The sequence below is a fragment of the Anser anser genome (genome assembly GCF_964211835.1).
Source record: "Anser anser genome assembly, chromosome: 2".
Lineage (NCBI taxonomy): Eukaryota > Metazoa > Chordata > Aves > Anseriformes > Anatidae > Anser > Anser anser.
In genome coordinates this window covers 26,741,457-26,760,843 of record NC_139721.1, presented here as the reverse complement: position 1 = coordinate 26,760,843, position 19,387 = coordinate 26,741,457, and the positions used below count along the sequence as shown (strand labels likewise).

The 19,387-nt window shown below is 38.9% G+C and overlaps 1 long non-coding RNA gene across 6 annotated transcripts in view; it reads left to right on the top strand.

Annotated features, from left to right (window-relative positions):
* Window positions 1–19,387, top strand: part of LOC310895795 — a 48,762-nt gene that overhangs the window by 9,926 nt on the left and 19,449 nt on the right. For all 6 annotated transcript variants that reach the window (XR_014580961.1, XR_014580962.1, XR_014580963.1 and 3 more), the window contains one exon: window positions 393–732. This is a non-coding gene — a long non-coding RNA (uncharacterized lncRNA). The remainder of the gene's footprint in view (window positions 1–392; window positions 733–19,387) is intronic.

Here is a 19,387-nt window from a genome sequence, read left to right as displayed (position 1 = left end):
AATCTCTTTGCTTCCAGCAGATGAAATAAATGGTATCTATTAGTGTAGTAGTAAACTGCTTCTGTTAATCAAGAAGCATAAGATGGAGCTGGAATGACTTGTACATATCATCAAAAATAAAAGGCCAGCCTTAGCCTATGTATCATTTCATTACATTTTAACAATTTCCCAGACAAACCAAATGTTATGTTCTCATTTTACGGGTAGCATTATAATGAAGATTAGTTATTAAAATTTTGGGACAGTAAGCATGAGAGATACAAAAAATTATTGAACCCTAAAAATGTTTTGTGGACTAAATGACTCTAATGGCCATTAATTTGCTGTGAATAATTATTTTCAGCCAAATATAAGTGGGTTTATGACTGCATAATTTGTATGCTCTTTTCCAGTGAGGTGGATGAGAATTTAGGAACAGCATGGAATAAAACCAGAGATTTGATGCCTCTAAGGAAAAGCCTTCCTCAAATGGTCAGAACTACACGCCTAAAAGTTTCAGACTGGCTCTTTACTTGCAATTGTTCAGCATGCAAGCTTGCCAAGCTGAAGTGCAAGCTTTCCACCTAGAAAAGAAATTATAACGACCTATTAATTCCTCAAGTTCATTCACCTGAAAGTGCAAGTGTAAGAACTCGATCTATCTCCCCCAGGGGAGGAGACTGAATCAGGAACTACACTCAGACTATATTTGATTTGATCTGAAAGGTGATTGAAGTGCAGCACTCTGTACAGGTGAGTGTTTCCTTTGTAAGTCCTCCCCTTGGTGCTTCTGTGCACAATACTCTCTGACAGAGTTTCTCAGTTTAGTCTGCTGACCTGTGAGCTGAAAGTGGCCCTCTTCTTTCTTTCTGGAAGTGTAGAATGTCAGCTATTTGAGGATTTGTAGCCATAAAGCATTTTTTATACTGTTCATTTTTTCTCACTTATGGTTGAAGGAAGTGGCATATGTATCTTTAACTAGGAGCTATAAAATCTATAAAAAGACACAAGGCTTAACATTTTAGCTGAAATACAGTGAACAAAGAATCTGTCATAAGACCCTTATTAAGAGCTTGATCTATTTTTCTAATACAGGATCATTAATAAGGTAAAATATGTCTGTTCATGAAGATTTGATCCAAAAGCAAAACACAATATTTTTAATAACTTCACTTGTTTCATCAGAGCCCTCCCCCAGACCAGAGCATATTTTCCCCAGGACATTCTCCAGACTTCATAAAAATAAAAAAATGGAACATTTCCATTTGACTGAAAAATTTAGATCTCAGTCTGGTTTTGAAGGACTTACCTTCATGGTTATAATATAGCTTAACATGTTTCAGGATGTCACTAGGAGCCTGACCTGTAGAACAGAAATAATAATTCTTCTTCACTGCTGCCCACTCTTAGAGCTTATAAAGTGACTGCAGTCACAGCCAGACCTGAAGTGAGAGAGAGATCATTTTCCATGGGTCACAAACTCACACTCACGCCCACATGAGTGGGCAAGAGCCAGCCCTGCAGAGAAGGATGGATGGCCCACCTCTAGCATTTCTTTTTTGACATCTAGATTGCATACAGGTACTTCTTTTTGTGAAAAGATTTCCGAGATTGTTGTCATCATCTTCCACCTCCTTTCTCTGTCTCTCATTTTTTTTCTAAATATAATTCACATTAGGTAGCTCATAAGGTTTTCTTATTTGGTTATACTCATGTTGGTGTTTGTGTCATTCTCAAGTTGTATGAAGACAAAGTTCATGAGGAAACTAAAACATCTGTTGGTAAGGCAGGACAAGCAAGTCTGATTCACTGACTGACTGTGTGCTACAACACCAAAAGATGTAGATGTTCTTTGTTAGAGCTAGCATGACCTGAGAAGTAAATAAATAAATAGCACATAAAACCTATCTATGACTCTTTTCATGATGTATAGTCTATTTTGGCAAGTACTACCCAAACAACATGCACCTTTCATGCAGCAGTGCATAAAACCAGCATTTCTGCAAGAATTTACTAGTAAATAGTAAATGTGTTCTGTCTTGACATAAAAAAGGAAGAAAGATATTCCTATTTTAAAATCTGATAGTCAGAAACTAACAGAAGTTCCAACCCAAAATCTGATGTATTTCCTCAGGTTAAACGGAAAACTTCTTTCTGTAAGTCATTGCATTGAAACCTAGGGAATTCAATGGGTAAAGAAATGGCTGCATAACATGCATAGTTATCCCAGAATCAGGAACATAACCCATATATCTTCACTTTCTGGTCATTACTTTTCCAAACATATCATGTGCATCCATATAGCTTTTATGTCTTTCCTAAGATTAATCTCATATTCTCTGCATAATATATACACTAATAGAACTAATATACTAATAGAATATTTCTACAGTTAAACATTCTGAAGACCTAATTTTATAACTTCTTGAATGAGCATGAAATTTTAACTGCCTTTCTTTTTGCCTGTTCATTGCCAAGCAATCTTTTGGTAGGTGTCCCAGGACATATTTCAAATACTTCACTACAAGATTAAATATTTTTGTGGTACACGAGTATTAGAGATACAGTACCTTGTAATATTATATTTTCATTTATGTGTTTTTATGTAGTTTTCCTTCTCACAGTACTTCAATACATCTTTATTGGCTTAGCTTTTCCAGTAGGATGTCATCAACATATGACTTTAAGAAACCTTTTGACAAGGAAAGATATAAACATATTATTGACTTAAATGAATGAAATTGGTAACAGCAAGCAAAGGTGTCGTCTTGAAGGCCACTCTGCAGTGCCTGGCAATGGAAAAATTCCTTGCAGAAACAAGTGAAGCTGTTCATTTGGTGGAGCTACTGGATCACCCAGCAGAAAGGAAGGAGGAAACTCACTGAATAGATATAGTGGCTAGATGCCAACCCTCTATGCAGCTTTGCAGTTCACACTAGTTTGGGCTGTGGAATTGTTAACTATTTTTGCTCCTTTTCCCTTGAACTCCAGGACTGATCTATGTATGTTGCCAGTGCAAGCTGGATTATTGACTGGGGGGTAGGAGTGTCCTAGAGCTTGTTAGGACTCTTAATTTTTTAAAGAGCTGTGCACTGCATTGCACAGGAGAGGTTTGAGATTGGATTCCTGATCACAAGTTGAATGAGTTCTTTGCTGGCCATGGAACCAGTGTAAAAATCTAAGCACTTGAATTCAAATTTCTAGCACAGAGACTTGGCAAAGATGAAGTTTTGAAGTTTATCCAAGCATTTTTCTTGAACCAAGCTTGATGACTTAGGTGAAAAATGACATTAAGCCAGATGGCATAGCTGTAGAAGCCATATAAGTAAAGACAGTCCTAGAAAAGGAACTAAATTTAAATGCTAAATAATAAAAATAGAAACAAGTACAATAAGAATTACACTACGCTACAGAAAGGTTTGAACACTGCCCTAAATTACAGGTAAGATTCAAGCTAGTGACTGAGAGGAACTAAGGCAATGCAAGGACTCAGGGGACACAGGAGGTGGGGAGAAGGGGGCAAGGGATGCTAGTACCATGGTTGGGGTAGAATATGGACCTCCCCACCACTGACCATGTATGTGGTCAGTGACCACCACGCACCACTGACCACTTCACCCTGGGAATGTACCTTAGACAATCACTTAGAGGAGAAATTTTAGCTATAGACAGTATTATACTCTGGAAGGTGAATCCCTTGATGGAAGCAACACTTGTCTTTATGATGACAGAAAATAATAAAAGCAAGTATGTGAGTTGATTGTACTTCTGAAAGGTACTTCTAATTCATTTCCTTGAAACATAAGTGTTAGATTTCTTAACACAAAAAAGCAATCACATCACAAAACAAAGATGAATGTGTCTGTATATTTCTAACGTGCAGGTGCTGAAATATTTCTGTCTCAGTGCAAACACACACAGTGCCTGAAGTACAGCTTATTGCAGCAAGTTGGTGGGCACCAAGGAACACAAACCAGTGATTCGTCAGCATTGCGAGGCTGCAATCTCAAGCCAGAGCAGCAGCTGTTAACAGGTGCTTCATATTCTAAACTCTTAATATTTGTGTTCAGCCTTTTCCCATTGCTGTGGAATGGAAAATTTGACATTACCACTCCCTGCAAATTTTTCACAGTTTCAGTCCCTGTCGTCATTCTGTTGCATTCAGCATATGCTGGCTGGCTTAGAAAGTACAACAGAAACACAGGTGCAGTGTGTACTGAAGTACAAAAAAAAAAAAAAAAAAGGACAAAGTTATACAAGCTAGGAGGGAGGTGTGGTTCATCTTCCACAACTTGGACAGGTCAACATTCAAAAGAAAGAATGAAGACACTGCTTTCACATGGCCAGGGGTGACTCGCTGTCTGAAAACACAGACTCTAATGGAGTTTCCTATGAAAGAAAGCACAGACAAACGTACTGTTGCCACTGGCTCTGCACTTAAAACAGAAGATGAAATGCAGACATTATCATATACTGCTGCAGGTTTCAGCAGTTCCTTTCCTCTACAAATGAAATAGCTGCAACACCAGCTTTTTAACCAACTCTAGAATTATTTTTGACTTCCAGATATTTGTTTCTGCTCTGATCTAAATTTTAAATAAAAACAACAGGAGAGTTAACAGATAAGAGAACTAAGGAGGACTATAAAAAGTAAAAGAGCATTTTATTGCTTGTTATTTTTCTGGTTTTAGAAAGGCTATTAAGCCTTTTTTTTTTTTTTTCCAAAATGAAATACATTCTTGTGAAAGTTCTCTCTGTTTATACTGCCCTTAAGACAGGAATGAATTTTATTCCATTAAACACTTCTTCCAGTGATGTGTACAGTTATACAAAAGCAATGAAAAATGGTTACTAAATACTGTTTGATAAATAATGATTACAGAAAAGGTTTTACAAATAGCAGAGCATTCAAGAGGTCAGGAGTGAGAAAAAAAAAATATCATTAAGACAAGTAGGAACAAGCTGCATGAGGAAAGATTATAAAGTAGCCCTCATAAATGTAAAGAAAAATCAAGCATTAGGTTCATATAATCTAGCACAATAATTTGGCTTTAGAAACAGTATATGAATTAATTTGTACAATACTAGAATTAATTTTATCTATAGAAGCACGTATATAAGACTAATTGAGTAAATGTATATCTGACTGCCTTAAATCAACAAGTTTCTCATTCAAGTTAACAATTACTGTTCATGTGAATAAAACTATTCATGTCTATATGCCTACACCACAATGGTCATTATTGAACAATCATAATTTTAGCAAGCCTGTCTTTATTTCATTAATCTTTCGTTAATCAGAGCAATAAATTCTCAGACTGAAAAAAAAAAAAAAAAGGAAAAAAAAAAGAAAGAAAGAAAACACTGAATACATTCAATTGAACATATACTGCCTTAAAAATACCAGTAAAAATCACTTCTTTGGAATGAATTTATATTCTAATGTTATTTTCTGTTCTGTCTTTACTGGGACATCAATATCTCTTAGGACTCAATACTTTATGTATTATGAAATGGAGATGTTAAATGTTGATAATTTCATGAATTAGTTAATGAACTTTAACATGAACACTAAAACATCTTATCCTGTAACGTTTTTCCTATCAAAAACTAGAATTTTACATTCTCCATTACTGGAGAGAAAAAGAAATTTCTTGTGGATAAAATACTGCAGTGAATCTCATAATATCTGAGTCCAGTTCTCAGATTCTCAGGTGCATATGTCTTTATTGAAAAGCTATCAAAGTTATCCATTTTACCCATTGAAAGTTAGACTTCCTCAAATGAGAGCTACCCAGGCCTTGAAATAATATTTCAGTTGCTGTCCACTCATTTATACCATCTTCATTTCAATTGCATTGAGGCATCTGTGGGAGTATCAATTTTATCAGTGTTCATTTCAAACTAGCTACAGAAAGGGGACTTGATTTAGCACTGAAAGCTGCTGCCATCTGAAGTGTGTTACAAGAGAGCAAACTTGATTATGTCAATTCAGTATCCATGCAATTGGAAAACTGCAGGAGAGAATTAGCAAGCACTGACTAAGTGAAATAGATAATACTTTAGACCTATTTGATCCTGGATATTGGAAAAGTAACTGCTGTCACCCCTGTAAAATACTACAAACTCAGTAAAGTAGAACACTTTGTCAAGCTTCACACCTATATCTGCCATGTAACAACATTGTCAGATTAACAGCAACCAGAGGTGAAAGTAGAGATACAAGTCCGGAACGTACACATTATTTTAGGTGCACAGCAAGTGCTTAATTTCTTCATCCACCTAAACAGCTGTAGTTTGCCAAATTTTATCAAAGATGCAGTACACATGTAGTTAATACCCCTCAAACGCATTGTTTCTCTTCTTTCCACACAAGTGCAATTGAGTCATTTATCTGCAGAGCTGATGATGGTAACACATTAGAGTTACTAATGATTGATACATATTTCACTGGAGTCCATGCAAGACTTACATTGACTATTGTGGGCAAAGATATGAGGTTTTTGACTCTTCTACCTACGCCAACTAATGAAGTCCATAGTACAGAAGAAATTCCTCTTATTAGGCTCCAAGGGCATCAGTTTGTACTTTGCATTCACTTACTTTTGGGAATATGCCTAGATTAAAGATAATCTAGGCATATTCCCTCAGAGAGGTCTGTCATTACTGCGTAGTGGACTCACTTATGCTTTCCTGTGTTCTTTTTATTTATACAGCTGAGTAACCTTTTGCTATTTGTTTAATTTCCTTTGTAAAGTCTGGCTCAGACTTCTCTTGGCATGTCTCACATTATCCCCATACTTCTTGATCTCTTGAACATAATTGCTTTGCTGAGCAGGACTTTTTCCTGTTCCTAGTAGGGTGTCTACTTACTCCGGTGATTTGCTTTGAGGTGATTATTCATCCAGTGAGATGTGGAGCCCTATCCTAAAATCCCCCCCCAAGTTCAGAGTATAAATTTCACATTGTTTTGTGTGCCTTTTACACAATAAGATTTCAAGCTGCAAGTTGCTACTCCCTGATCTTTTCAACGCAACTGACTTCAGAAATCTTAACATCCTCATTCACACCCCAGATGCCAGCCACCACGATATTTCCTCAGCCACCAGAAAACAACTCCTGGCCTCACAAGCAATCAAGAGACGTAGTATCTTTGAATAAAATGCATGTACCAGCCCACTGGCTAGACGGCCCATCTGCCACCTTCAGCTTTTTTGCCTTGTCCACTTGCCCTGGTCTCAGGCGACTTTCTTAATAACATTTGCCCCATCTAGCCTGGCCTCTTTGACAATTTTGGACAGGTCTCATCCATATCAGCCTGTCACTGTTCAATGAAGGATCCATAGACCCACGGATCTGTTGTATACTCAGTTGTGAATCTTCTCTAAATAATTCACATACAGTATCTTCTCTTGTGTTTGACAAAACCACTCTTTTTCCATACATTTGATCTTTAAAATATCAAATTTGTGTTATTTATTATTTCAATGTCCTGTGAAAAAAAAAAAAAAAATTAATGGTGAACTTCTGTCATCAGAGAGAGTTCTTTCTGTCCATACATCCTATCTATTGCCAATGAGGACAATGCATCATACCCACAGACAGCTGACCCATTTTCCTGATATTACCTCAGAAATAATAGGTCATGTTAGCTTTGGTCACGTTAAGGAAAGAGGTCATACTGGCTGTCCTTAGAGACCCATTGTACCACAACTACTTTGCATGCACACCTCTACCATGTATCAGTGTCATGCTGCTGGTGGCTCATTCCTTTTCAGGCAGCAGCTGTTTCCTGAACTTCCCAACAGAAAACGTTGGGCTCTGCTCCCTTTCACTGCCACCGTTTTCCCTGAGCACTGTCGCCTGCTCTTGGTTTGAAGAATGTCTTCTCCACCTCTTCCTGCCCTCTTCTCAGGCTTGCACATGGAAGTTTTTATATGTTGTACGTGGAGGGTCCAGTACTTGCCAGCTGACCCCCTGGCTCATTTCCATGCTCTGTGGCACCGCTTCAAGACCAGTTAATATTATTTTGGCAGCACACCCTGACATGCATAATGGTAAATCCTTCTCACTCCCAGGAAACAGACAGTCCAGAAATGATTTTGGTCACAGCCAAAACGATACACAGAGCAGCCAGGAGTGAATTGACCTTTGGTTGTTTCAAACAGTGTGCAACGTGCTCAAGTTGACACTTCAAAAATGGATTGTGCGTTGGGTCATATGGTGAGGGGTAAATGCCATTTCCCAGACACGACTGTAACCACTCACTGAGGAGGAATGAGCACCAGGCACTTTGAAGTCTGAGGGAACCACAGAAAAGGTATCTGTTTAGATGGGCTGAGGGTGTTCCAGTCTATAAATGATGCAGAGGGATATAACTACCACGATGAAGAATGAGGCTGAAAGGAGGAGTGGCAGTGGTCAATAATGCAAATTTCACCCCTACAATCATTCTATGGCTGCAAGGATATCTTGATTTCTCCAAGTGAGACTAAGCTACAAACCAATGGACTTGCTTCGCTGCAACAGTGGAAAGAACAGCTGGAGAGGTGCCCGTGGCATCAAAAGCAAAAATTTTACAAGGTATTTTTAAGAATTCTTCTATCTGCACATACTGTTTGGAAAAAGTACTGAACAAATCTTGCAGCCAATCTTTGTTAAAATGTCACCATCTTTAATGCAAATAGGTTTACTTAGTAGACGACCTCACAAGAAGTGCAAAAGTGGATTATTGACTCAGAAAATAAACCTATTAAGCTTTAATAGCAGCACAGACATTAAAAAAAAAAAAAAAAAGAAGAATGAAAGAAAAAACACTAAAAATTTCATTAAAAGCAGTACCTTCTCAAAATGTAAAAATTTTTGGACAGTAAGTACTGCAAAGCTTTCATTATCAGTGCCATTCTTATTGTTTATGGTGTATAATTATGTTTAAGACTAGAAAAGTAAATGAAAACTACTCAGTGAAGCCATTAAAACAGCAACATTATCTGAAAAGCAAATTCTAATAATGCATAAATTTAAATCTCATAATAATCTCATAATAGGAGAAGAACTCCTATTATTTTAGCATACACAATACCGGTAGGGTGTAATTTAGCTTGAATCCCACGGCACCGTTAGACCAACCAGTGCCCTGAGTGTCTTCATAAAGTATGAGGAGAACAGATGCATAATAAGATAACAGACAGCTTGCTAAAGTTTCATCTGCCAGTGGGACCCACTTGGTACAGCCAGAGTCAGTTGCCAAGTCTACTTTCTCACGCTGTATGGATGGCGTTGCTCCAGTAGCAGCTCTCATCTTCAATCCAGCTGCTACTCTGTACACACTATCTCAGGAAGAGTGCATTTATTATGCATTAATTACAAAGAACTACAAAGAACAATAGGACCCACTAACTGCTCCTTAGCAGGTCATTCAGCATTTTTAAAAGCTGATTTTCAGAAGTGTTAGAGATAACAAAACTCTGATCTGCCCACTTGGCCACAGATGTGGTTCAGAGCAAAGTGAACCTTGAGCTCAAAATAATGTGAGGGCTCAACATCACAAATAAGTTTTAGGATTTTTTTCATCTTGAAATTTTAACGGAAATCTTGGGCACTGTAGAAATACTGATTTTCTCATGGGTAGAATTCTTGAAATCTTTGGATTTCTCTACACTGGCTATGATATTGTAATTTTCTGTAGAGGGAGGTTTTTCTACCTGTGTGTCTTCATTGCAAAGGCTTAGTTATTCATGTGAATGACTCCTCTAAAGCTTGCCTACCTTGAATGAGTCATGCTGTCAGGAGGCATCTGAGCTTCAAGCATATTGGATCTGCTGTACTTGGTCATAAATGTCTCTGTGATTGCTGGGAGCTCATTCCATGGTTCCGTGTGTTGCAGAAAGCCAAGTTTTTCTATAAATTCTTTGCTAAAGTATACTAGGAGGCCTTTTCTGAAGTTTCTAGAGGATGTTTGTTTGTGAGAAAATGAAAAGTATTAGCAATACCAAAATACCAACTTCAACTAAAAAGCAGAATAACATTGTTAGAAATGCTTAAATTAAGATTTTAAATCTTCTCTTTTTTTCCATGTCAGCTGTTGCACAACTACTCACAGACAGTGCTGCTTGGAAAACAAATTATTGTGGTCTTTACGTAGGGTAATATTTCACACAAACCTCTCAAAAAGGATGGTCAGTTCCTGACCGAAGGTTGAAGTGTCTCTGTTGCAGGGGCCTTTGCAGTCAGATGGATTGGGTGAGACTCCCCCAAACCACCGTACTGATGAATTCTTATCACCCAGAGTTTTGCTGTGTGCAGTGCAGAAGGAGACCTCTTGGGGTCTGCACCATGGTGATGTGATTCTGTATGTTCCTTCCTGAATCACAGTTATGAGTACTCCATTTTGGCATATCACCCTCAAATTGTTGTTCAGACTTCACAGTCCCATGCCTCAAAACATTGTGGATTCTTTTGATAAGTTATGCAATATATTGCTATTTTTATATTTCCCCATTAATATTTGAATTATTTCTGACATCTGGAGAAAAAAAAAAAATCAGCATTACCCTGGTTTGCAAGTGTTTTGTTTTGTTTTAATTGAAAAAATAATAATGTCTCAAAGCAAAGAAATAATGGTGTAAACATTTATAAATCATGATTACTTAGACACATTCCTAATTTACAACTTTAAAACTCCCAGAAAGTAATAGAAACTCTTTTTGTATTTTATTAGTAAACAATTCTTTCTCTCTAACTACCAAAGACATTTAAATAGTTTAATTGGAAAATGAACATTTTAAATGCAACACGTTAACCTCTATTAACAAACAGCTTTTAGCTTAAGTAATAAAATTATATCCAAATACTCCACATTTCTTACTGAAAAAAAAAATATTTGGCATTGTCCAGACACTATAACTGAAGATTAGACAGGCACATGAACTTCTGGTCAGGCATCCTAAAAAAGTATACATGAATTTCAATTTAGGTGCACCCTACTACATTGATCTGTCTGATTCCATATTTTAGGATTTGGTTTTTGTGAGTTGAGATGTGATAAACAGGATAAAAACTTTTTCCCTTTTACAGATCATGAGTAGGTCAGTTTTCTTTGTAATATGATTTCATTCCTTAAGGTGAAAGGCGATGCCTGCAAGTTTAGTCTGGTGAATTTAGTGAAAATTCTGTAGTGAGTCTGGAGTCAAGATTTCTGGATTGTGGTCTTGGAAGCTACTAAATATTACATAACTTTATATGGGTTTTTCATCAGCATCAGGCTGGATTATGGTGAAAATAAAGGATTGTTGTACCAGATCCTTCAAATGAAACATTGTTCACTTAATCAAAACTGAGATTATTTTCAAATGGTGTTGTTTCCTCTTACCATCTATCAACAGACTCCAGAGAAACAAACATTTTAGAGTCTGTATATCAATGGACAAAAAGTTCAGAAACGGTTTGGAGAAAAAAAAATATTTTAGCTTGGGAATTTTTCAGCACAAAACCAGACATGTCAATGATATTTTTATGTCCTTTTTATAGTAAGTTGCAGAGTGAAGCCAGCCAATCTGCAAAAATTGCACATGTACCATAAGTGAGCAAATATTCCAATTCCCTGTGCTGTTTCATCTCACAGTCTAGAAGAGAAGCAGAACTATATTTAATGAATCCCACAGCCAGAATTTCAATTTAAAAAACCATCCCTGAGCTCTATTGTTCTTTGAAATATGAAACCCCCATCTCGTTTTCCTGCTCAGAGAGCTTGAAATGGATGATGGCAGGATCCTTCCATTAAATTGCTGACAGGTAGCTGGCTGCCAGGATTCCAGCCAGGAGCCAAATTCAGAGGGTCAGGGCTGGAGGTAAATGTTGTGCATCCACAGACTCTTATAATGGGTAAATGCAGAAAAGAAGGCTTTCTAGAAGCAGCCTTCATGAGGATGTCAGAAGTAGAGATTAGAGGATGAGGAAGAGGTACTTGTACTTCTACTTCTACGTTAGCTTTAGATGATGAGGTCTATAATTGAAAATGGTCTAAGGACACTGTTAAGTGACAGAAGTAGTGATGGTATTTTGTCAACATCTCAGTTACCAGGTCCACAAAATTACTCATTTGCTCTGTCACTGTCAGCAAATGGGTTTTTAGAACCAGATTTACTATTTCATTTCTTGGGCTGAATAACAGATTCTTCATTCCCACAGAAAAAAATTCTGTTTAAAAAAGAAGCTGAGGTTCATCTCTGTAATGCAAGCAGCATAAAAATTTCATCTTTTGGAATTCCACCTTTACCTGTTCAGAGAAAAGGGATCTTCATGCATATTCCCATGTTGTGGCCGTGAAGGGTAAGAGGGGTAGAAGCCAAAGCCCCTTCATCTGCTCTTACCCCAGTAAAATCACACACAGGTTAGTGCAGGACAGATAATGGGAGACCTCACAGAGCTGCTCAAGAAAAGAAGATTACAGAGTCTGGAATAAGAGCTTTTACAAAACAGAAAAGGTAAAATTAATAGAATTAGTAGGAACTGAAAAGGTAAATAGGCAGACAATCCAGATATCTACTCAAACAAAGCAGAAGAAGAGAGCTTTCACCAAAGTTCTGCACATTACAGTGATAATGTTGTGCTAGGGTGGAGCACAGAGATGCTGATAATAAACAGTTTGCCTACAGTGCAACAATATATATATATATATAACTTATATATATATAGTTTGCCTACTATAAAATACATTTAGTATTCCTCCCTATTTTCCCCTGCTTCATGTTTCTGTTCCTCAAAAGATAGGTGACACCAGTTTATACTAGCCTGAAATTATTCCTGCTATTTCCACTCTACAAGTCACTTATTTAACTTAAAATGCAGAACCATCTCAGGTTCCAGAACCTAAATGACCATGTAGTTAGTGTAAGAAGTGAGGCATTTGCAGTTCAGAGGATGGGCTTTGATTTCAAAACTGTTTAGTGATAGGGAAGAGTTCGTAAATATTCCTGTCCTAGCCAGTTATTTTAACTGAACTTAGTATGGCAATCTCTGTTCTATAAAGATAAACTTTATTTCCTGAAACCCCCTGATGAAGGATTGTGTTTTCGTAAGTGAGGTAGCTCGATTACATTTTGCAAAGAGGGATTTCTGTCTCTGCCACACTGTAACATAAATCACATATCATGTATGAATGCATCATTTAAACTCACATAGTTTTATGGCACACTGTGACAGGTCTTTCTCTGTAGAGTCTGGTGATAGTTTGATAATGGTCTTAGTCCTTGACATTAGTGCCTTTAGGCAATCGACCTACACAGGACATGTACCAGCAAATTATGTTGACTATAAATAAGGGAAAAAATATACATGATGAAAATAAATCTTCCTTTGTTACTAACAGAAGAAGGTGGTGAAAGTGTACTCAATTACTGATATACAGAGAACTTGAAGAAATAAAGGGCTGTTTACAGTGAAGTGGTAAAGTGCTGATGGAAAATTGTTTTGGCAGCATGTAAGGAAATGGGGAAGTGAACAAAAGACAAAAGAAACAGTCCGTGTGAAACTTCCTGTATAAAAATCCCACGTTGACCTTATTGTCTTTAGGGAAACGGCAAGTTAGATGTTTTATCCCTAAGATTTGTCATTTTAAAGTGTCTAAAATTTATAAGATATTTCCAGAATTGAGTAGTCATTTATGCTAACTAATCCGTGGCATGACGGTAGTGTTAGATGGGAATTGCAGAAGTGCCATTGCAAGTTGGCTTTGGTAAGGTCTCATTTAGAATACCATGTACAATACTAGTTATCTATACTTAAGAAAGATAAAATAGAACTGGAAGAGGAGCAGAGACAATCTTACAATGATATATTGCAAAGCTTGAGTCGTTTAGCCAAGCAAGATACAAGATGGAAGATTGTTTGAGGACCCTAGAAATACCTCTTTGGATTAATATCAAGGAAGAAAGAATCCCTCAAGCTAAAAACAAGTACTGACATAAAGTCAAATTACTGAGCAAAATTCTGAGAGTATCAACACAGACTTTGGGAGAAAGTGAGCCCAAATTTGTTTTAACATGAACTTCAGTCCATATGTGGAAGGAGCTGTACAACACAGAAAGAAAATATTTGGGGCTTGAAAGCTGATGGCTCAATCTCGGTCCCCTAGACAGGGGTAATTAGTCCCATTAGAGTTGTCCTTGGATACTGCCCCTGGTTTCTAGCTGCCATTTGAGGAATGTCTTGAAAAGTTTCTCCTACAAGATCTGAATACCATTTGTTAGACCTGTGCAGATGTTCCAGTTAAGTTACAGCATCTCAAAAGGCATTAGGTGACCATAGTTAAATAGTTAGTTCCATAGTTAGTAACCATAGTTAGTTCCTGAATCAGGCCAAGTGCATAGGCCTTCAGGTATGTCATGTGTTGCATAGGCAGAGATATATCCTAGGAACTGTATCTTTATAAGCTTTTATTGTATTTATAATATTTTCTCAACTTTTATTTATTGTATTTATAATATTTTCTCAACTTTTACTTGTCACATTTGGAGGCAAGAGAGGATTTCCCTCGGGTGAATTTCTCTCTTCCTCTCTCTTTCTCTCTTTCTCTCTTTCTTTTCTGTATAAGAAGAAAGTAGTCTGTTTCTGAGGCAGTGGTATTTAACAAACTCTGTGCTAGTACACAGATTGGAGATGTTCTCAGTGTCTCCTTCACAATTTTCATGGCATAGTTGTGACACTTAGGACTGAGGACTGGTTGTTTTCAAGAAATGTATGTCTCAATTTGAAGGATTTTTATTTTTATTTTTAAGTCAAATACATGTTGGAAAGATTTGAAAATTTCTCAGGAAGGTGTTGCCACAGCTGCATATTTGAAAGTATCAGCCAATCGTCAATATAAAATGGCTGTGTACAGAGAATGTAACATATACTACACTAAATCATGAGCATTTTATGTGCCATCTAAGTAGCCAATTGTTTTACCAGAGGCTCCTGTATGATTATGAGGAGATAAGTATAAATGGCCAGGGAGAAATAAAAAGCAAGAAATAAAACATTTAGAGGTGCAATGCTTCTGGGGAAAAAATAAAAACCTACTTAGTATCTGAGAGATTAGTGGGAAAATTCATACCTGACTACCTTTCCCAGGAAATTAAAAGTGGGGTCTCAAGATCTTGTTCCTCAGGCTCAAGTACCCTCTGGAGAGGAGATTTTGAGGAAAGAAAGCTGAAGCTACTTCCTGAGACGGCAGCTGTTTCAGGAGAAGACTGAACGTGGATTTGTGCTGTCACAGGACTGTAGTGCTGAGTCAGAGCATCCTTATGGGAAATGGCCCTGTTTCAGATAGCTCAAACCAGGGAAAGTGAGCCAGCATGTAAATCATGACACTGACCCACCACCCACCCTTCTCACCCGGATGTGAGGAAGCAGCTCAGGATCCTGGTGCAGAAAGCTGTAGCTGTGCTTTCCTGTGTCTCAGCTCCACCACAGATCCCACCTGAGACCTGGTAGCTGACTCCACATGAACCAAGCCAAAATCAACAGGCTAGCTGCAACCACAGAACAGCAGGAATATATTAAAGGAAGCAGAATTACACTTATATTTTATTTTATTGTCCTGTCACTGGGCATAGAGACTGCTGGAGCCGAAACAAGTCTACGCGGGTACAAATGTTTCTCTCTGCTCTGCTGTATTTTAAGCCATCTTCATGGGTAGTTGAAAGCTCTCTTTGACCTTGCCCTGAAATGAGCTAAAAATGCTCACTGAGGTCCAGCAGTCCTCACCTGCTTAGTTTCTGTTGCTGAGCTGAGATGGAAACCTTGACGGAATCCGTATGTCTGGGCTTTGTGGTCATTGACATGCCAAACCTGGAATCAAGTTTAGCATGTCAGCAGGTATGTTGATGACTGAGCCTAGGACTAAAGTTCAGTCATAAAACTATCACAACTTTCCCAGAGAAGAGGGCAGAGGAAGTCTGAAGAAGACAGCTGTGTTTGGCTAACAACTGGAGTGCTGAACTGTGTGTAGGCAGATTACAGCAGAGTATGGATTATTTTATTGCTGTTTTCTTATGTCATGGAGTGTTAGTGTGAGCAGTATCCTGAAAAGGCTGTTGAGTCACTGTCTGTTCCTGCTCGCAGCTCCCAGGAGCAGAACAGCAGGTACAGGACATAACTCAGGCTTGCTGAGGCAATCACAGTTTAGCATACAGGCATCTGACATTCAAGCACTCTTTTTAAAGTATAAGAGCCACTTGATACTATCTGAGGTAAATGACCTCCTCTAAAGTCCCGTTCAAATTGGACAGTGGTATGGGTGGAATGGCAATATGCTTTCCTTTATTTCAGACGTCTTTTTAGCTTTGTCTTCAAAAATTACTGGTAACATTTCTGTTAAGAAAGCTAACATCTCATTTTTTACAGATTTATTGCATATTTATAAGCTCTGGTGCCTCTTCAAGGAAACCGGTGACACCTTCTGCTATTTTCTTCATAGTTACATCAGTTTTAAAAGACTTGATTAAAGAGCTTGTCTTCAGCATTATTTTCAGCTCTAACTCAAGCTTTCCCTGTTGTATATCCTCTCCAGAAAAACACAACTTTATATTACCCGAGAATTTGAGAGGTCCAGAAACTAATTCTAATTCCAGAAGTAATGTGAATGGCCTTTTTGTACATTCAGTCCACCAGAGCAGATAAGATACTGCTTTATGCTGAGTTTTGGTGAAAAAACTGTCCAATGGCAGCCTTCCTACAATTTCAGGAATACAGAAACAAACAGGATTTCATTCAGCAGAGGTTAGAGGTAGAAATAAACTTGAATTTCTGGAGATATTAATCTTTTCTGATATCTGGGAAAGTGGGAGTCAGAACACAGGTAGGATCTTTGTCCCTGACATGCTCTCTCAGTTCATTTTGTTTTTCTTACAACTTTTTTTTTTTTTTTCTGCCTTTTCATTCCCCAAGGCGGTTCAGACTGTGAACCCCAAAGTAGTGCTTACCTGATCATCACTATCCTACTAGTGGGACCACGTACTGGGTTTATGTGCCAAGGTTTTGGTAGGAGGGGGGCTGCAGGGATGGCCTCTGTGAGCAGAGCTCAGCAGCTGCCCCATGTCAGATCTGAGCCAAAAGGCTCCAAAATGGACCTGCTGCTGGCCAGAGCTGAGCCAGGGAGTGACACTGGGTGGGCCTCTGTGACAGCAGACTGAAGAAAGAGAAAAAAAAGTAAAACAAAACAAAACAGAACAAAACAAAACTGCTCTGCTACAGCAGCTGGGAGAGAGGACTGAGAAGCAGCCCTGCAGACCCCAGGTCAGTGCAGCAGGAGGGCAGGAGGTGCTCCAGGCACGCAGCAGCAGTTCCCCTGCGGCCTGTGGAGAGGCCCCTGGTGGAGCAGGCTGTCCCCCTGCAGCCCATGGGTCCCACACGGAGCAGATCTCCACGCTGCAGCCCGTGGAGGAGCCCCCGGTGGAGCAGGTGGATGTGGCCTGGAGGAGGCTGCGGCCCATGGAGAGCCCCCGCAGGAGCAGGCCCCGGGCCGGAGCTGCAGCCCGTGGAGAGGAGCCCACGCAGGAGCAGGGGTCTGGGGGGAGCTGCCGCCCGTGGGGGACCCGTGCTGGAGCAGTTTGCTCCTGGGGGATGGATGGACCCCGTGGTACGGAGCCGTGTGGGAGCAGTTCTTGAAGAGCTGCTGCCTGTGGGCAGCCCCCGCAGGATCAGTTTGGGAAGGACGGCATCCCGTTGGAGGGACCCCATGGGGAGCAGGGGCACAGAGTGACCTTGAAGGAGCGGCGGAGACGAAGCTTTAGGGACTGACCGCAGCCCCCACTCCCCAGTTCCCCTGCGCCACTCGGGGGGGAGGAGGTGGAAGAGGGTGGATGGGGGGAAGGTGTTTTTATTTTACTTTTCATTTCTTACTGTTCTAGTCTGCTAGTGACAGGCAATAAATTATATTAATCTCTGTGCTGAGTCTGTGCTGCCTGTGATGATAATTGGTGAGTGATCTGCCTGTCCTTATCTCAACCCTTGAGCTCTTTCCATCGTATTTTCTCACCCTTTTCCTTTGAGGAGGGGGAGTGAGAGAGTGGTTGTGGTGAAACTCAGCTGCCCAGATGGGTAAAACCACCATAGACCACTCAGAAGGATGACTACCAACAACATAGCTAACAGAATGGCCATGGTATGGTTCATATTGTTCTTCCTATACCAACAAAAGTCAATAGAAAGATTTGACTTCCCTATATTTTGGTTAAGATATAGTTTTATAGCTTGAACTTGGAAGTTAGGGCAAGGAAAACAAACTGTAATTCAAAATCAGACAGCACGGTGTAAAACAAAAGATGGATCAAATGTAAAGCTGAAGAAAATCTTTGAAATATATAGAATTTGTGTCCTTGAATTAGCAGTTTGAATTAATTATCTGCTTTATAAACACATTAGCCACCATACATGACAGATCTCTTTTGTCTATTGATTAAAAAAAAAAATCAAAACCAAACATTGTTTAAAAAATAAAAAAAGATTGGAAATTTCTGATCCCATTTGTCAGAGCACCAAGAAGCCTGCTTAGATGGGTATCATCAGCTCGCAGGTCTTATTTTCTCAAGTACCACAGGGGTCCCCTACTTTCATTTTGCCCTTCAGGTTACCACTTTCTTCAGACCTATGTCCCTAGCCTTGCTGCTTTGCCAGTTGATGGTTCCATGAATCAGCCCAAGGAATGAATGGCTGGCTTCTGGAAGGCAGACTTACAGAAGACAACGGATGATGAATCACTGAAGTTAGTAGGTGTTAGTCATTAGCATTGTTTTTTAATGAATGAATCTCACAATGGCAAAAGCAATATTCTCCAGAAAATGAGGGAAGTGGCAGGATGTACTCGTGTAATGCATGGAAATGACATGACAGCAAACACCGTCATCTAGGCTGCAGCAGCATCTGCCTCTGCTCATTCTAATAGAATTATAGAGGGTTTACATTTGTTGCAATATAAACAGGCACAGAGAAAAATAAGAGATGATAAGGAATGTTTGCTTCCACATGCCACAAATAAAGACCAGATGCACAAATACAAAGAGAAAGGTAGGTTGTAATGAAAGCTGCCTTCTCACAGGCCTTGATGCATGCACAGATGTTCAGATCTCTTTTGCAAGTATCTTTAGGAGCTAAGAAAAATAACTGAATTTAAGTCATTTAAGCTACATCTACCTAAGAGAGCAGTGTGTTTCAAAAAGAGAAAATGTGTAAGTTAGAAGAGTTGGTGACAAGGATGTGATGTACATATCCAGTTTAAAGGTTTTAATGAAAACTAGATATAGTCTGATCCTGCCTGTTCACCACCCATTAGCAGTTGGAGTGTATTAGGTACCTTCCTGCAGTATTTTTTCTAGTTTATTTGCATAAAAAAGAAAACCAGCCTGCATGTTCCAAGACTATTCCA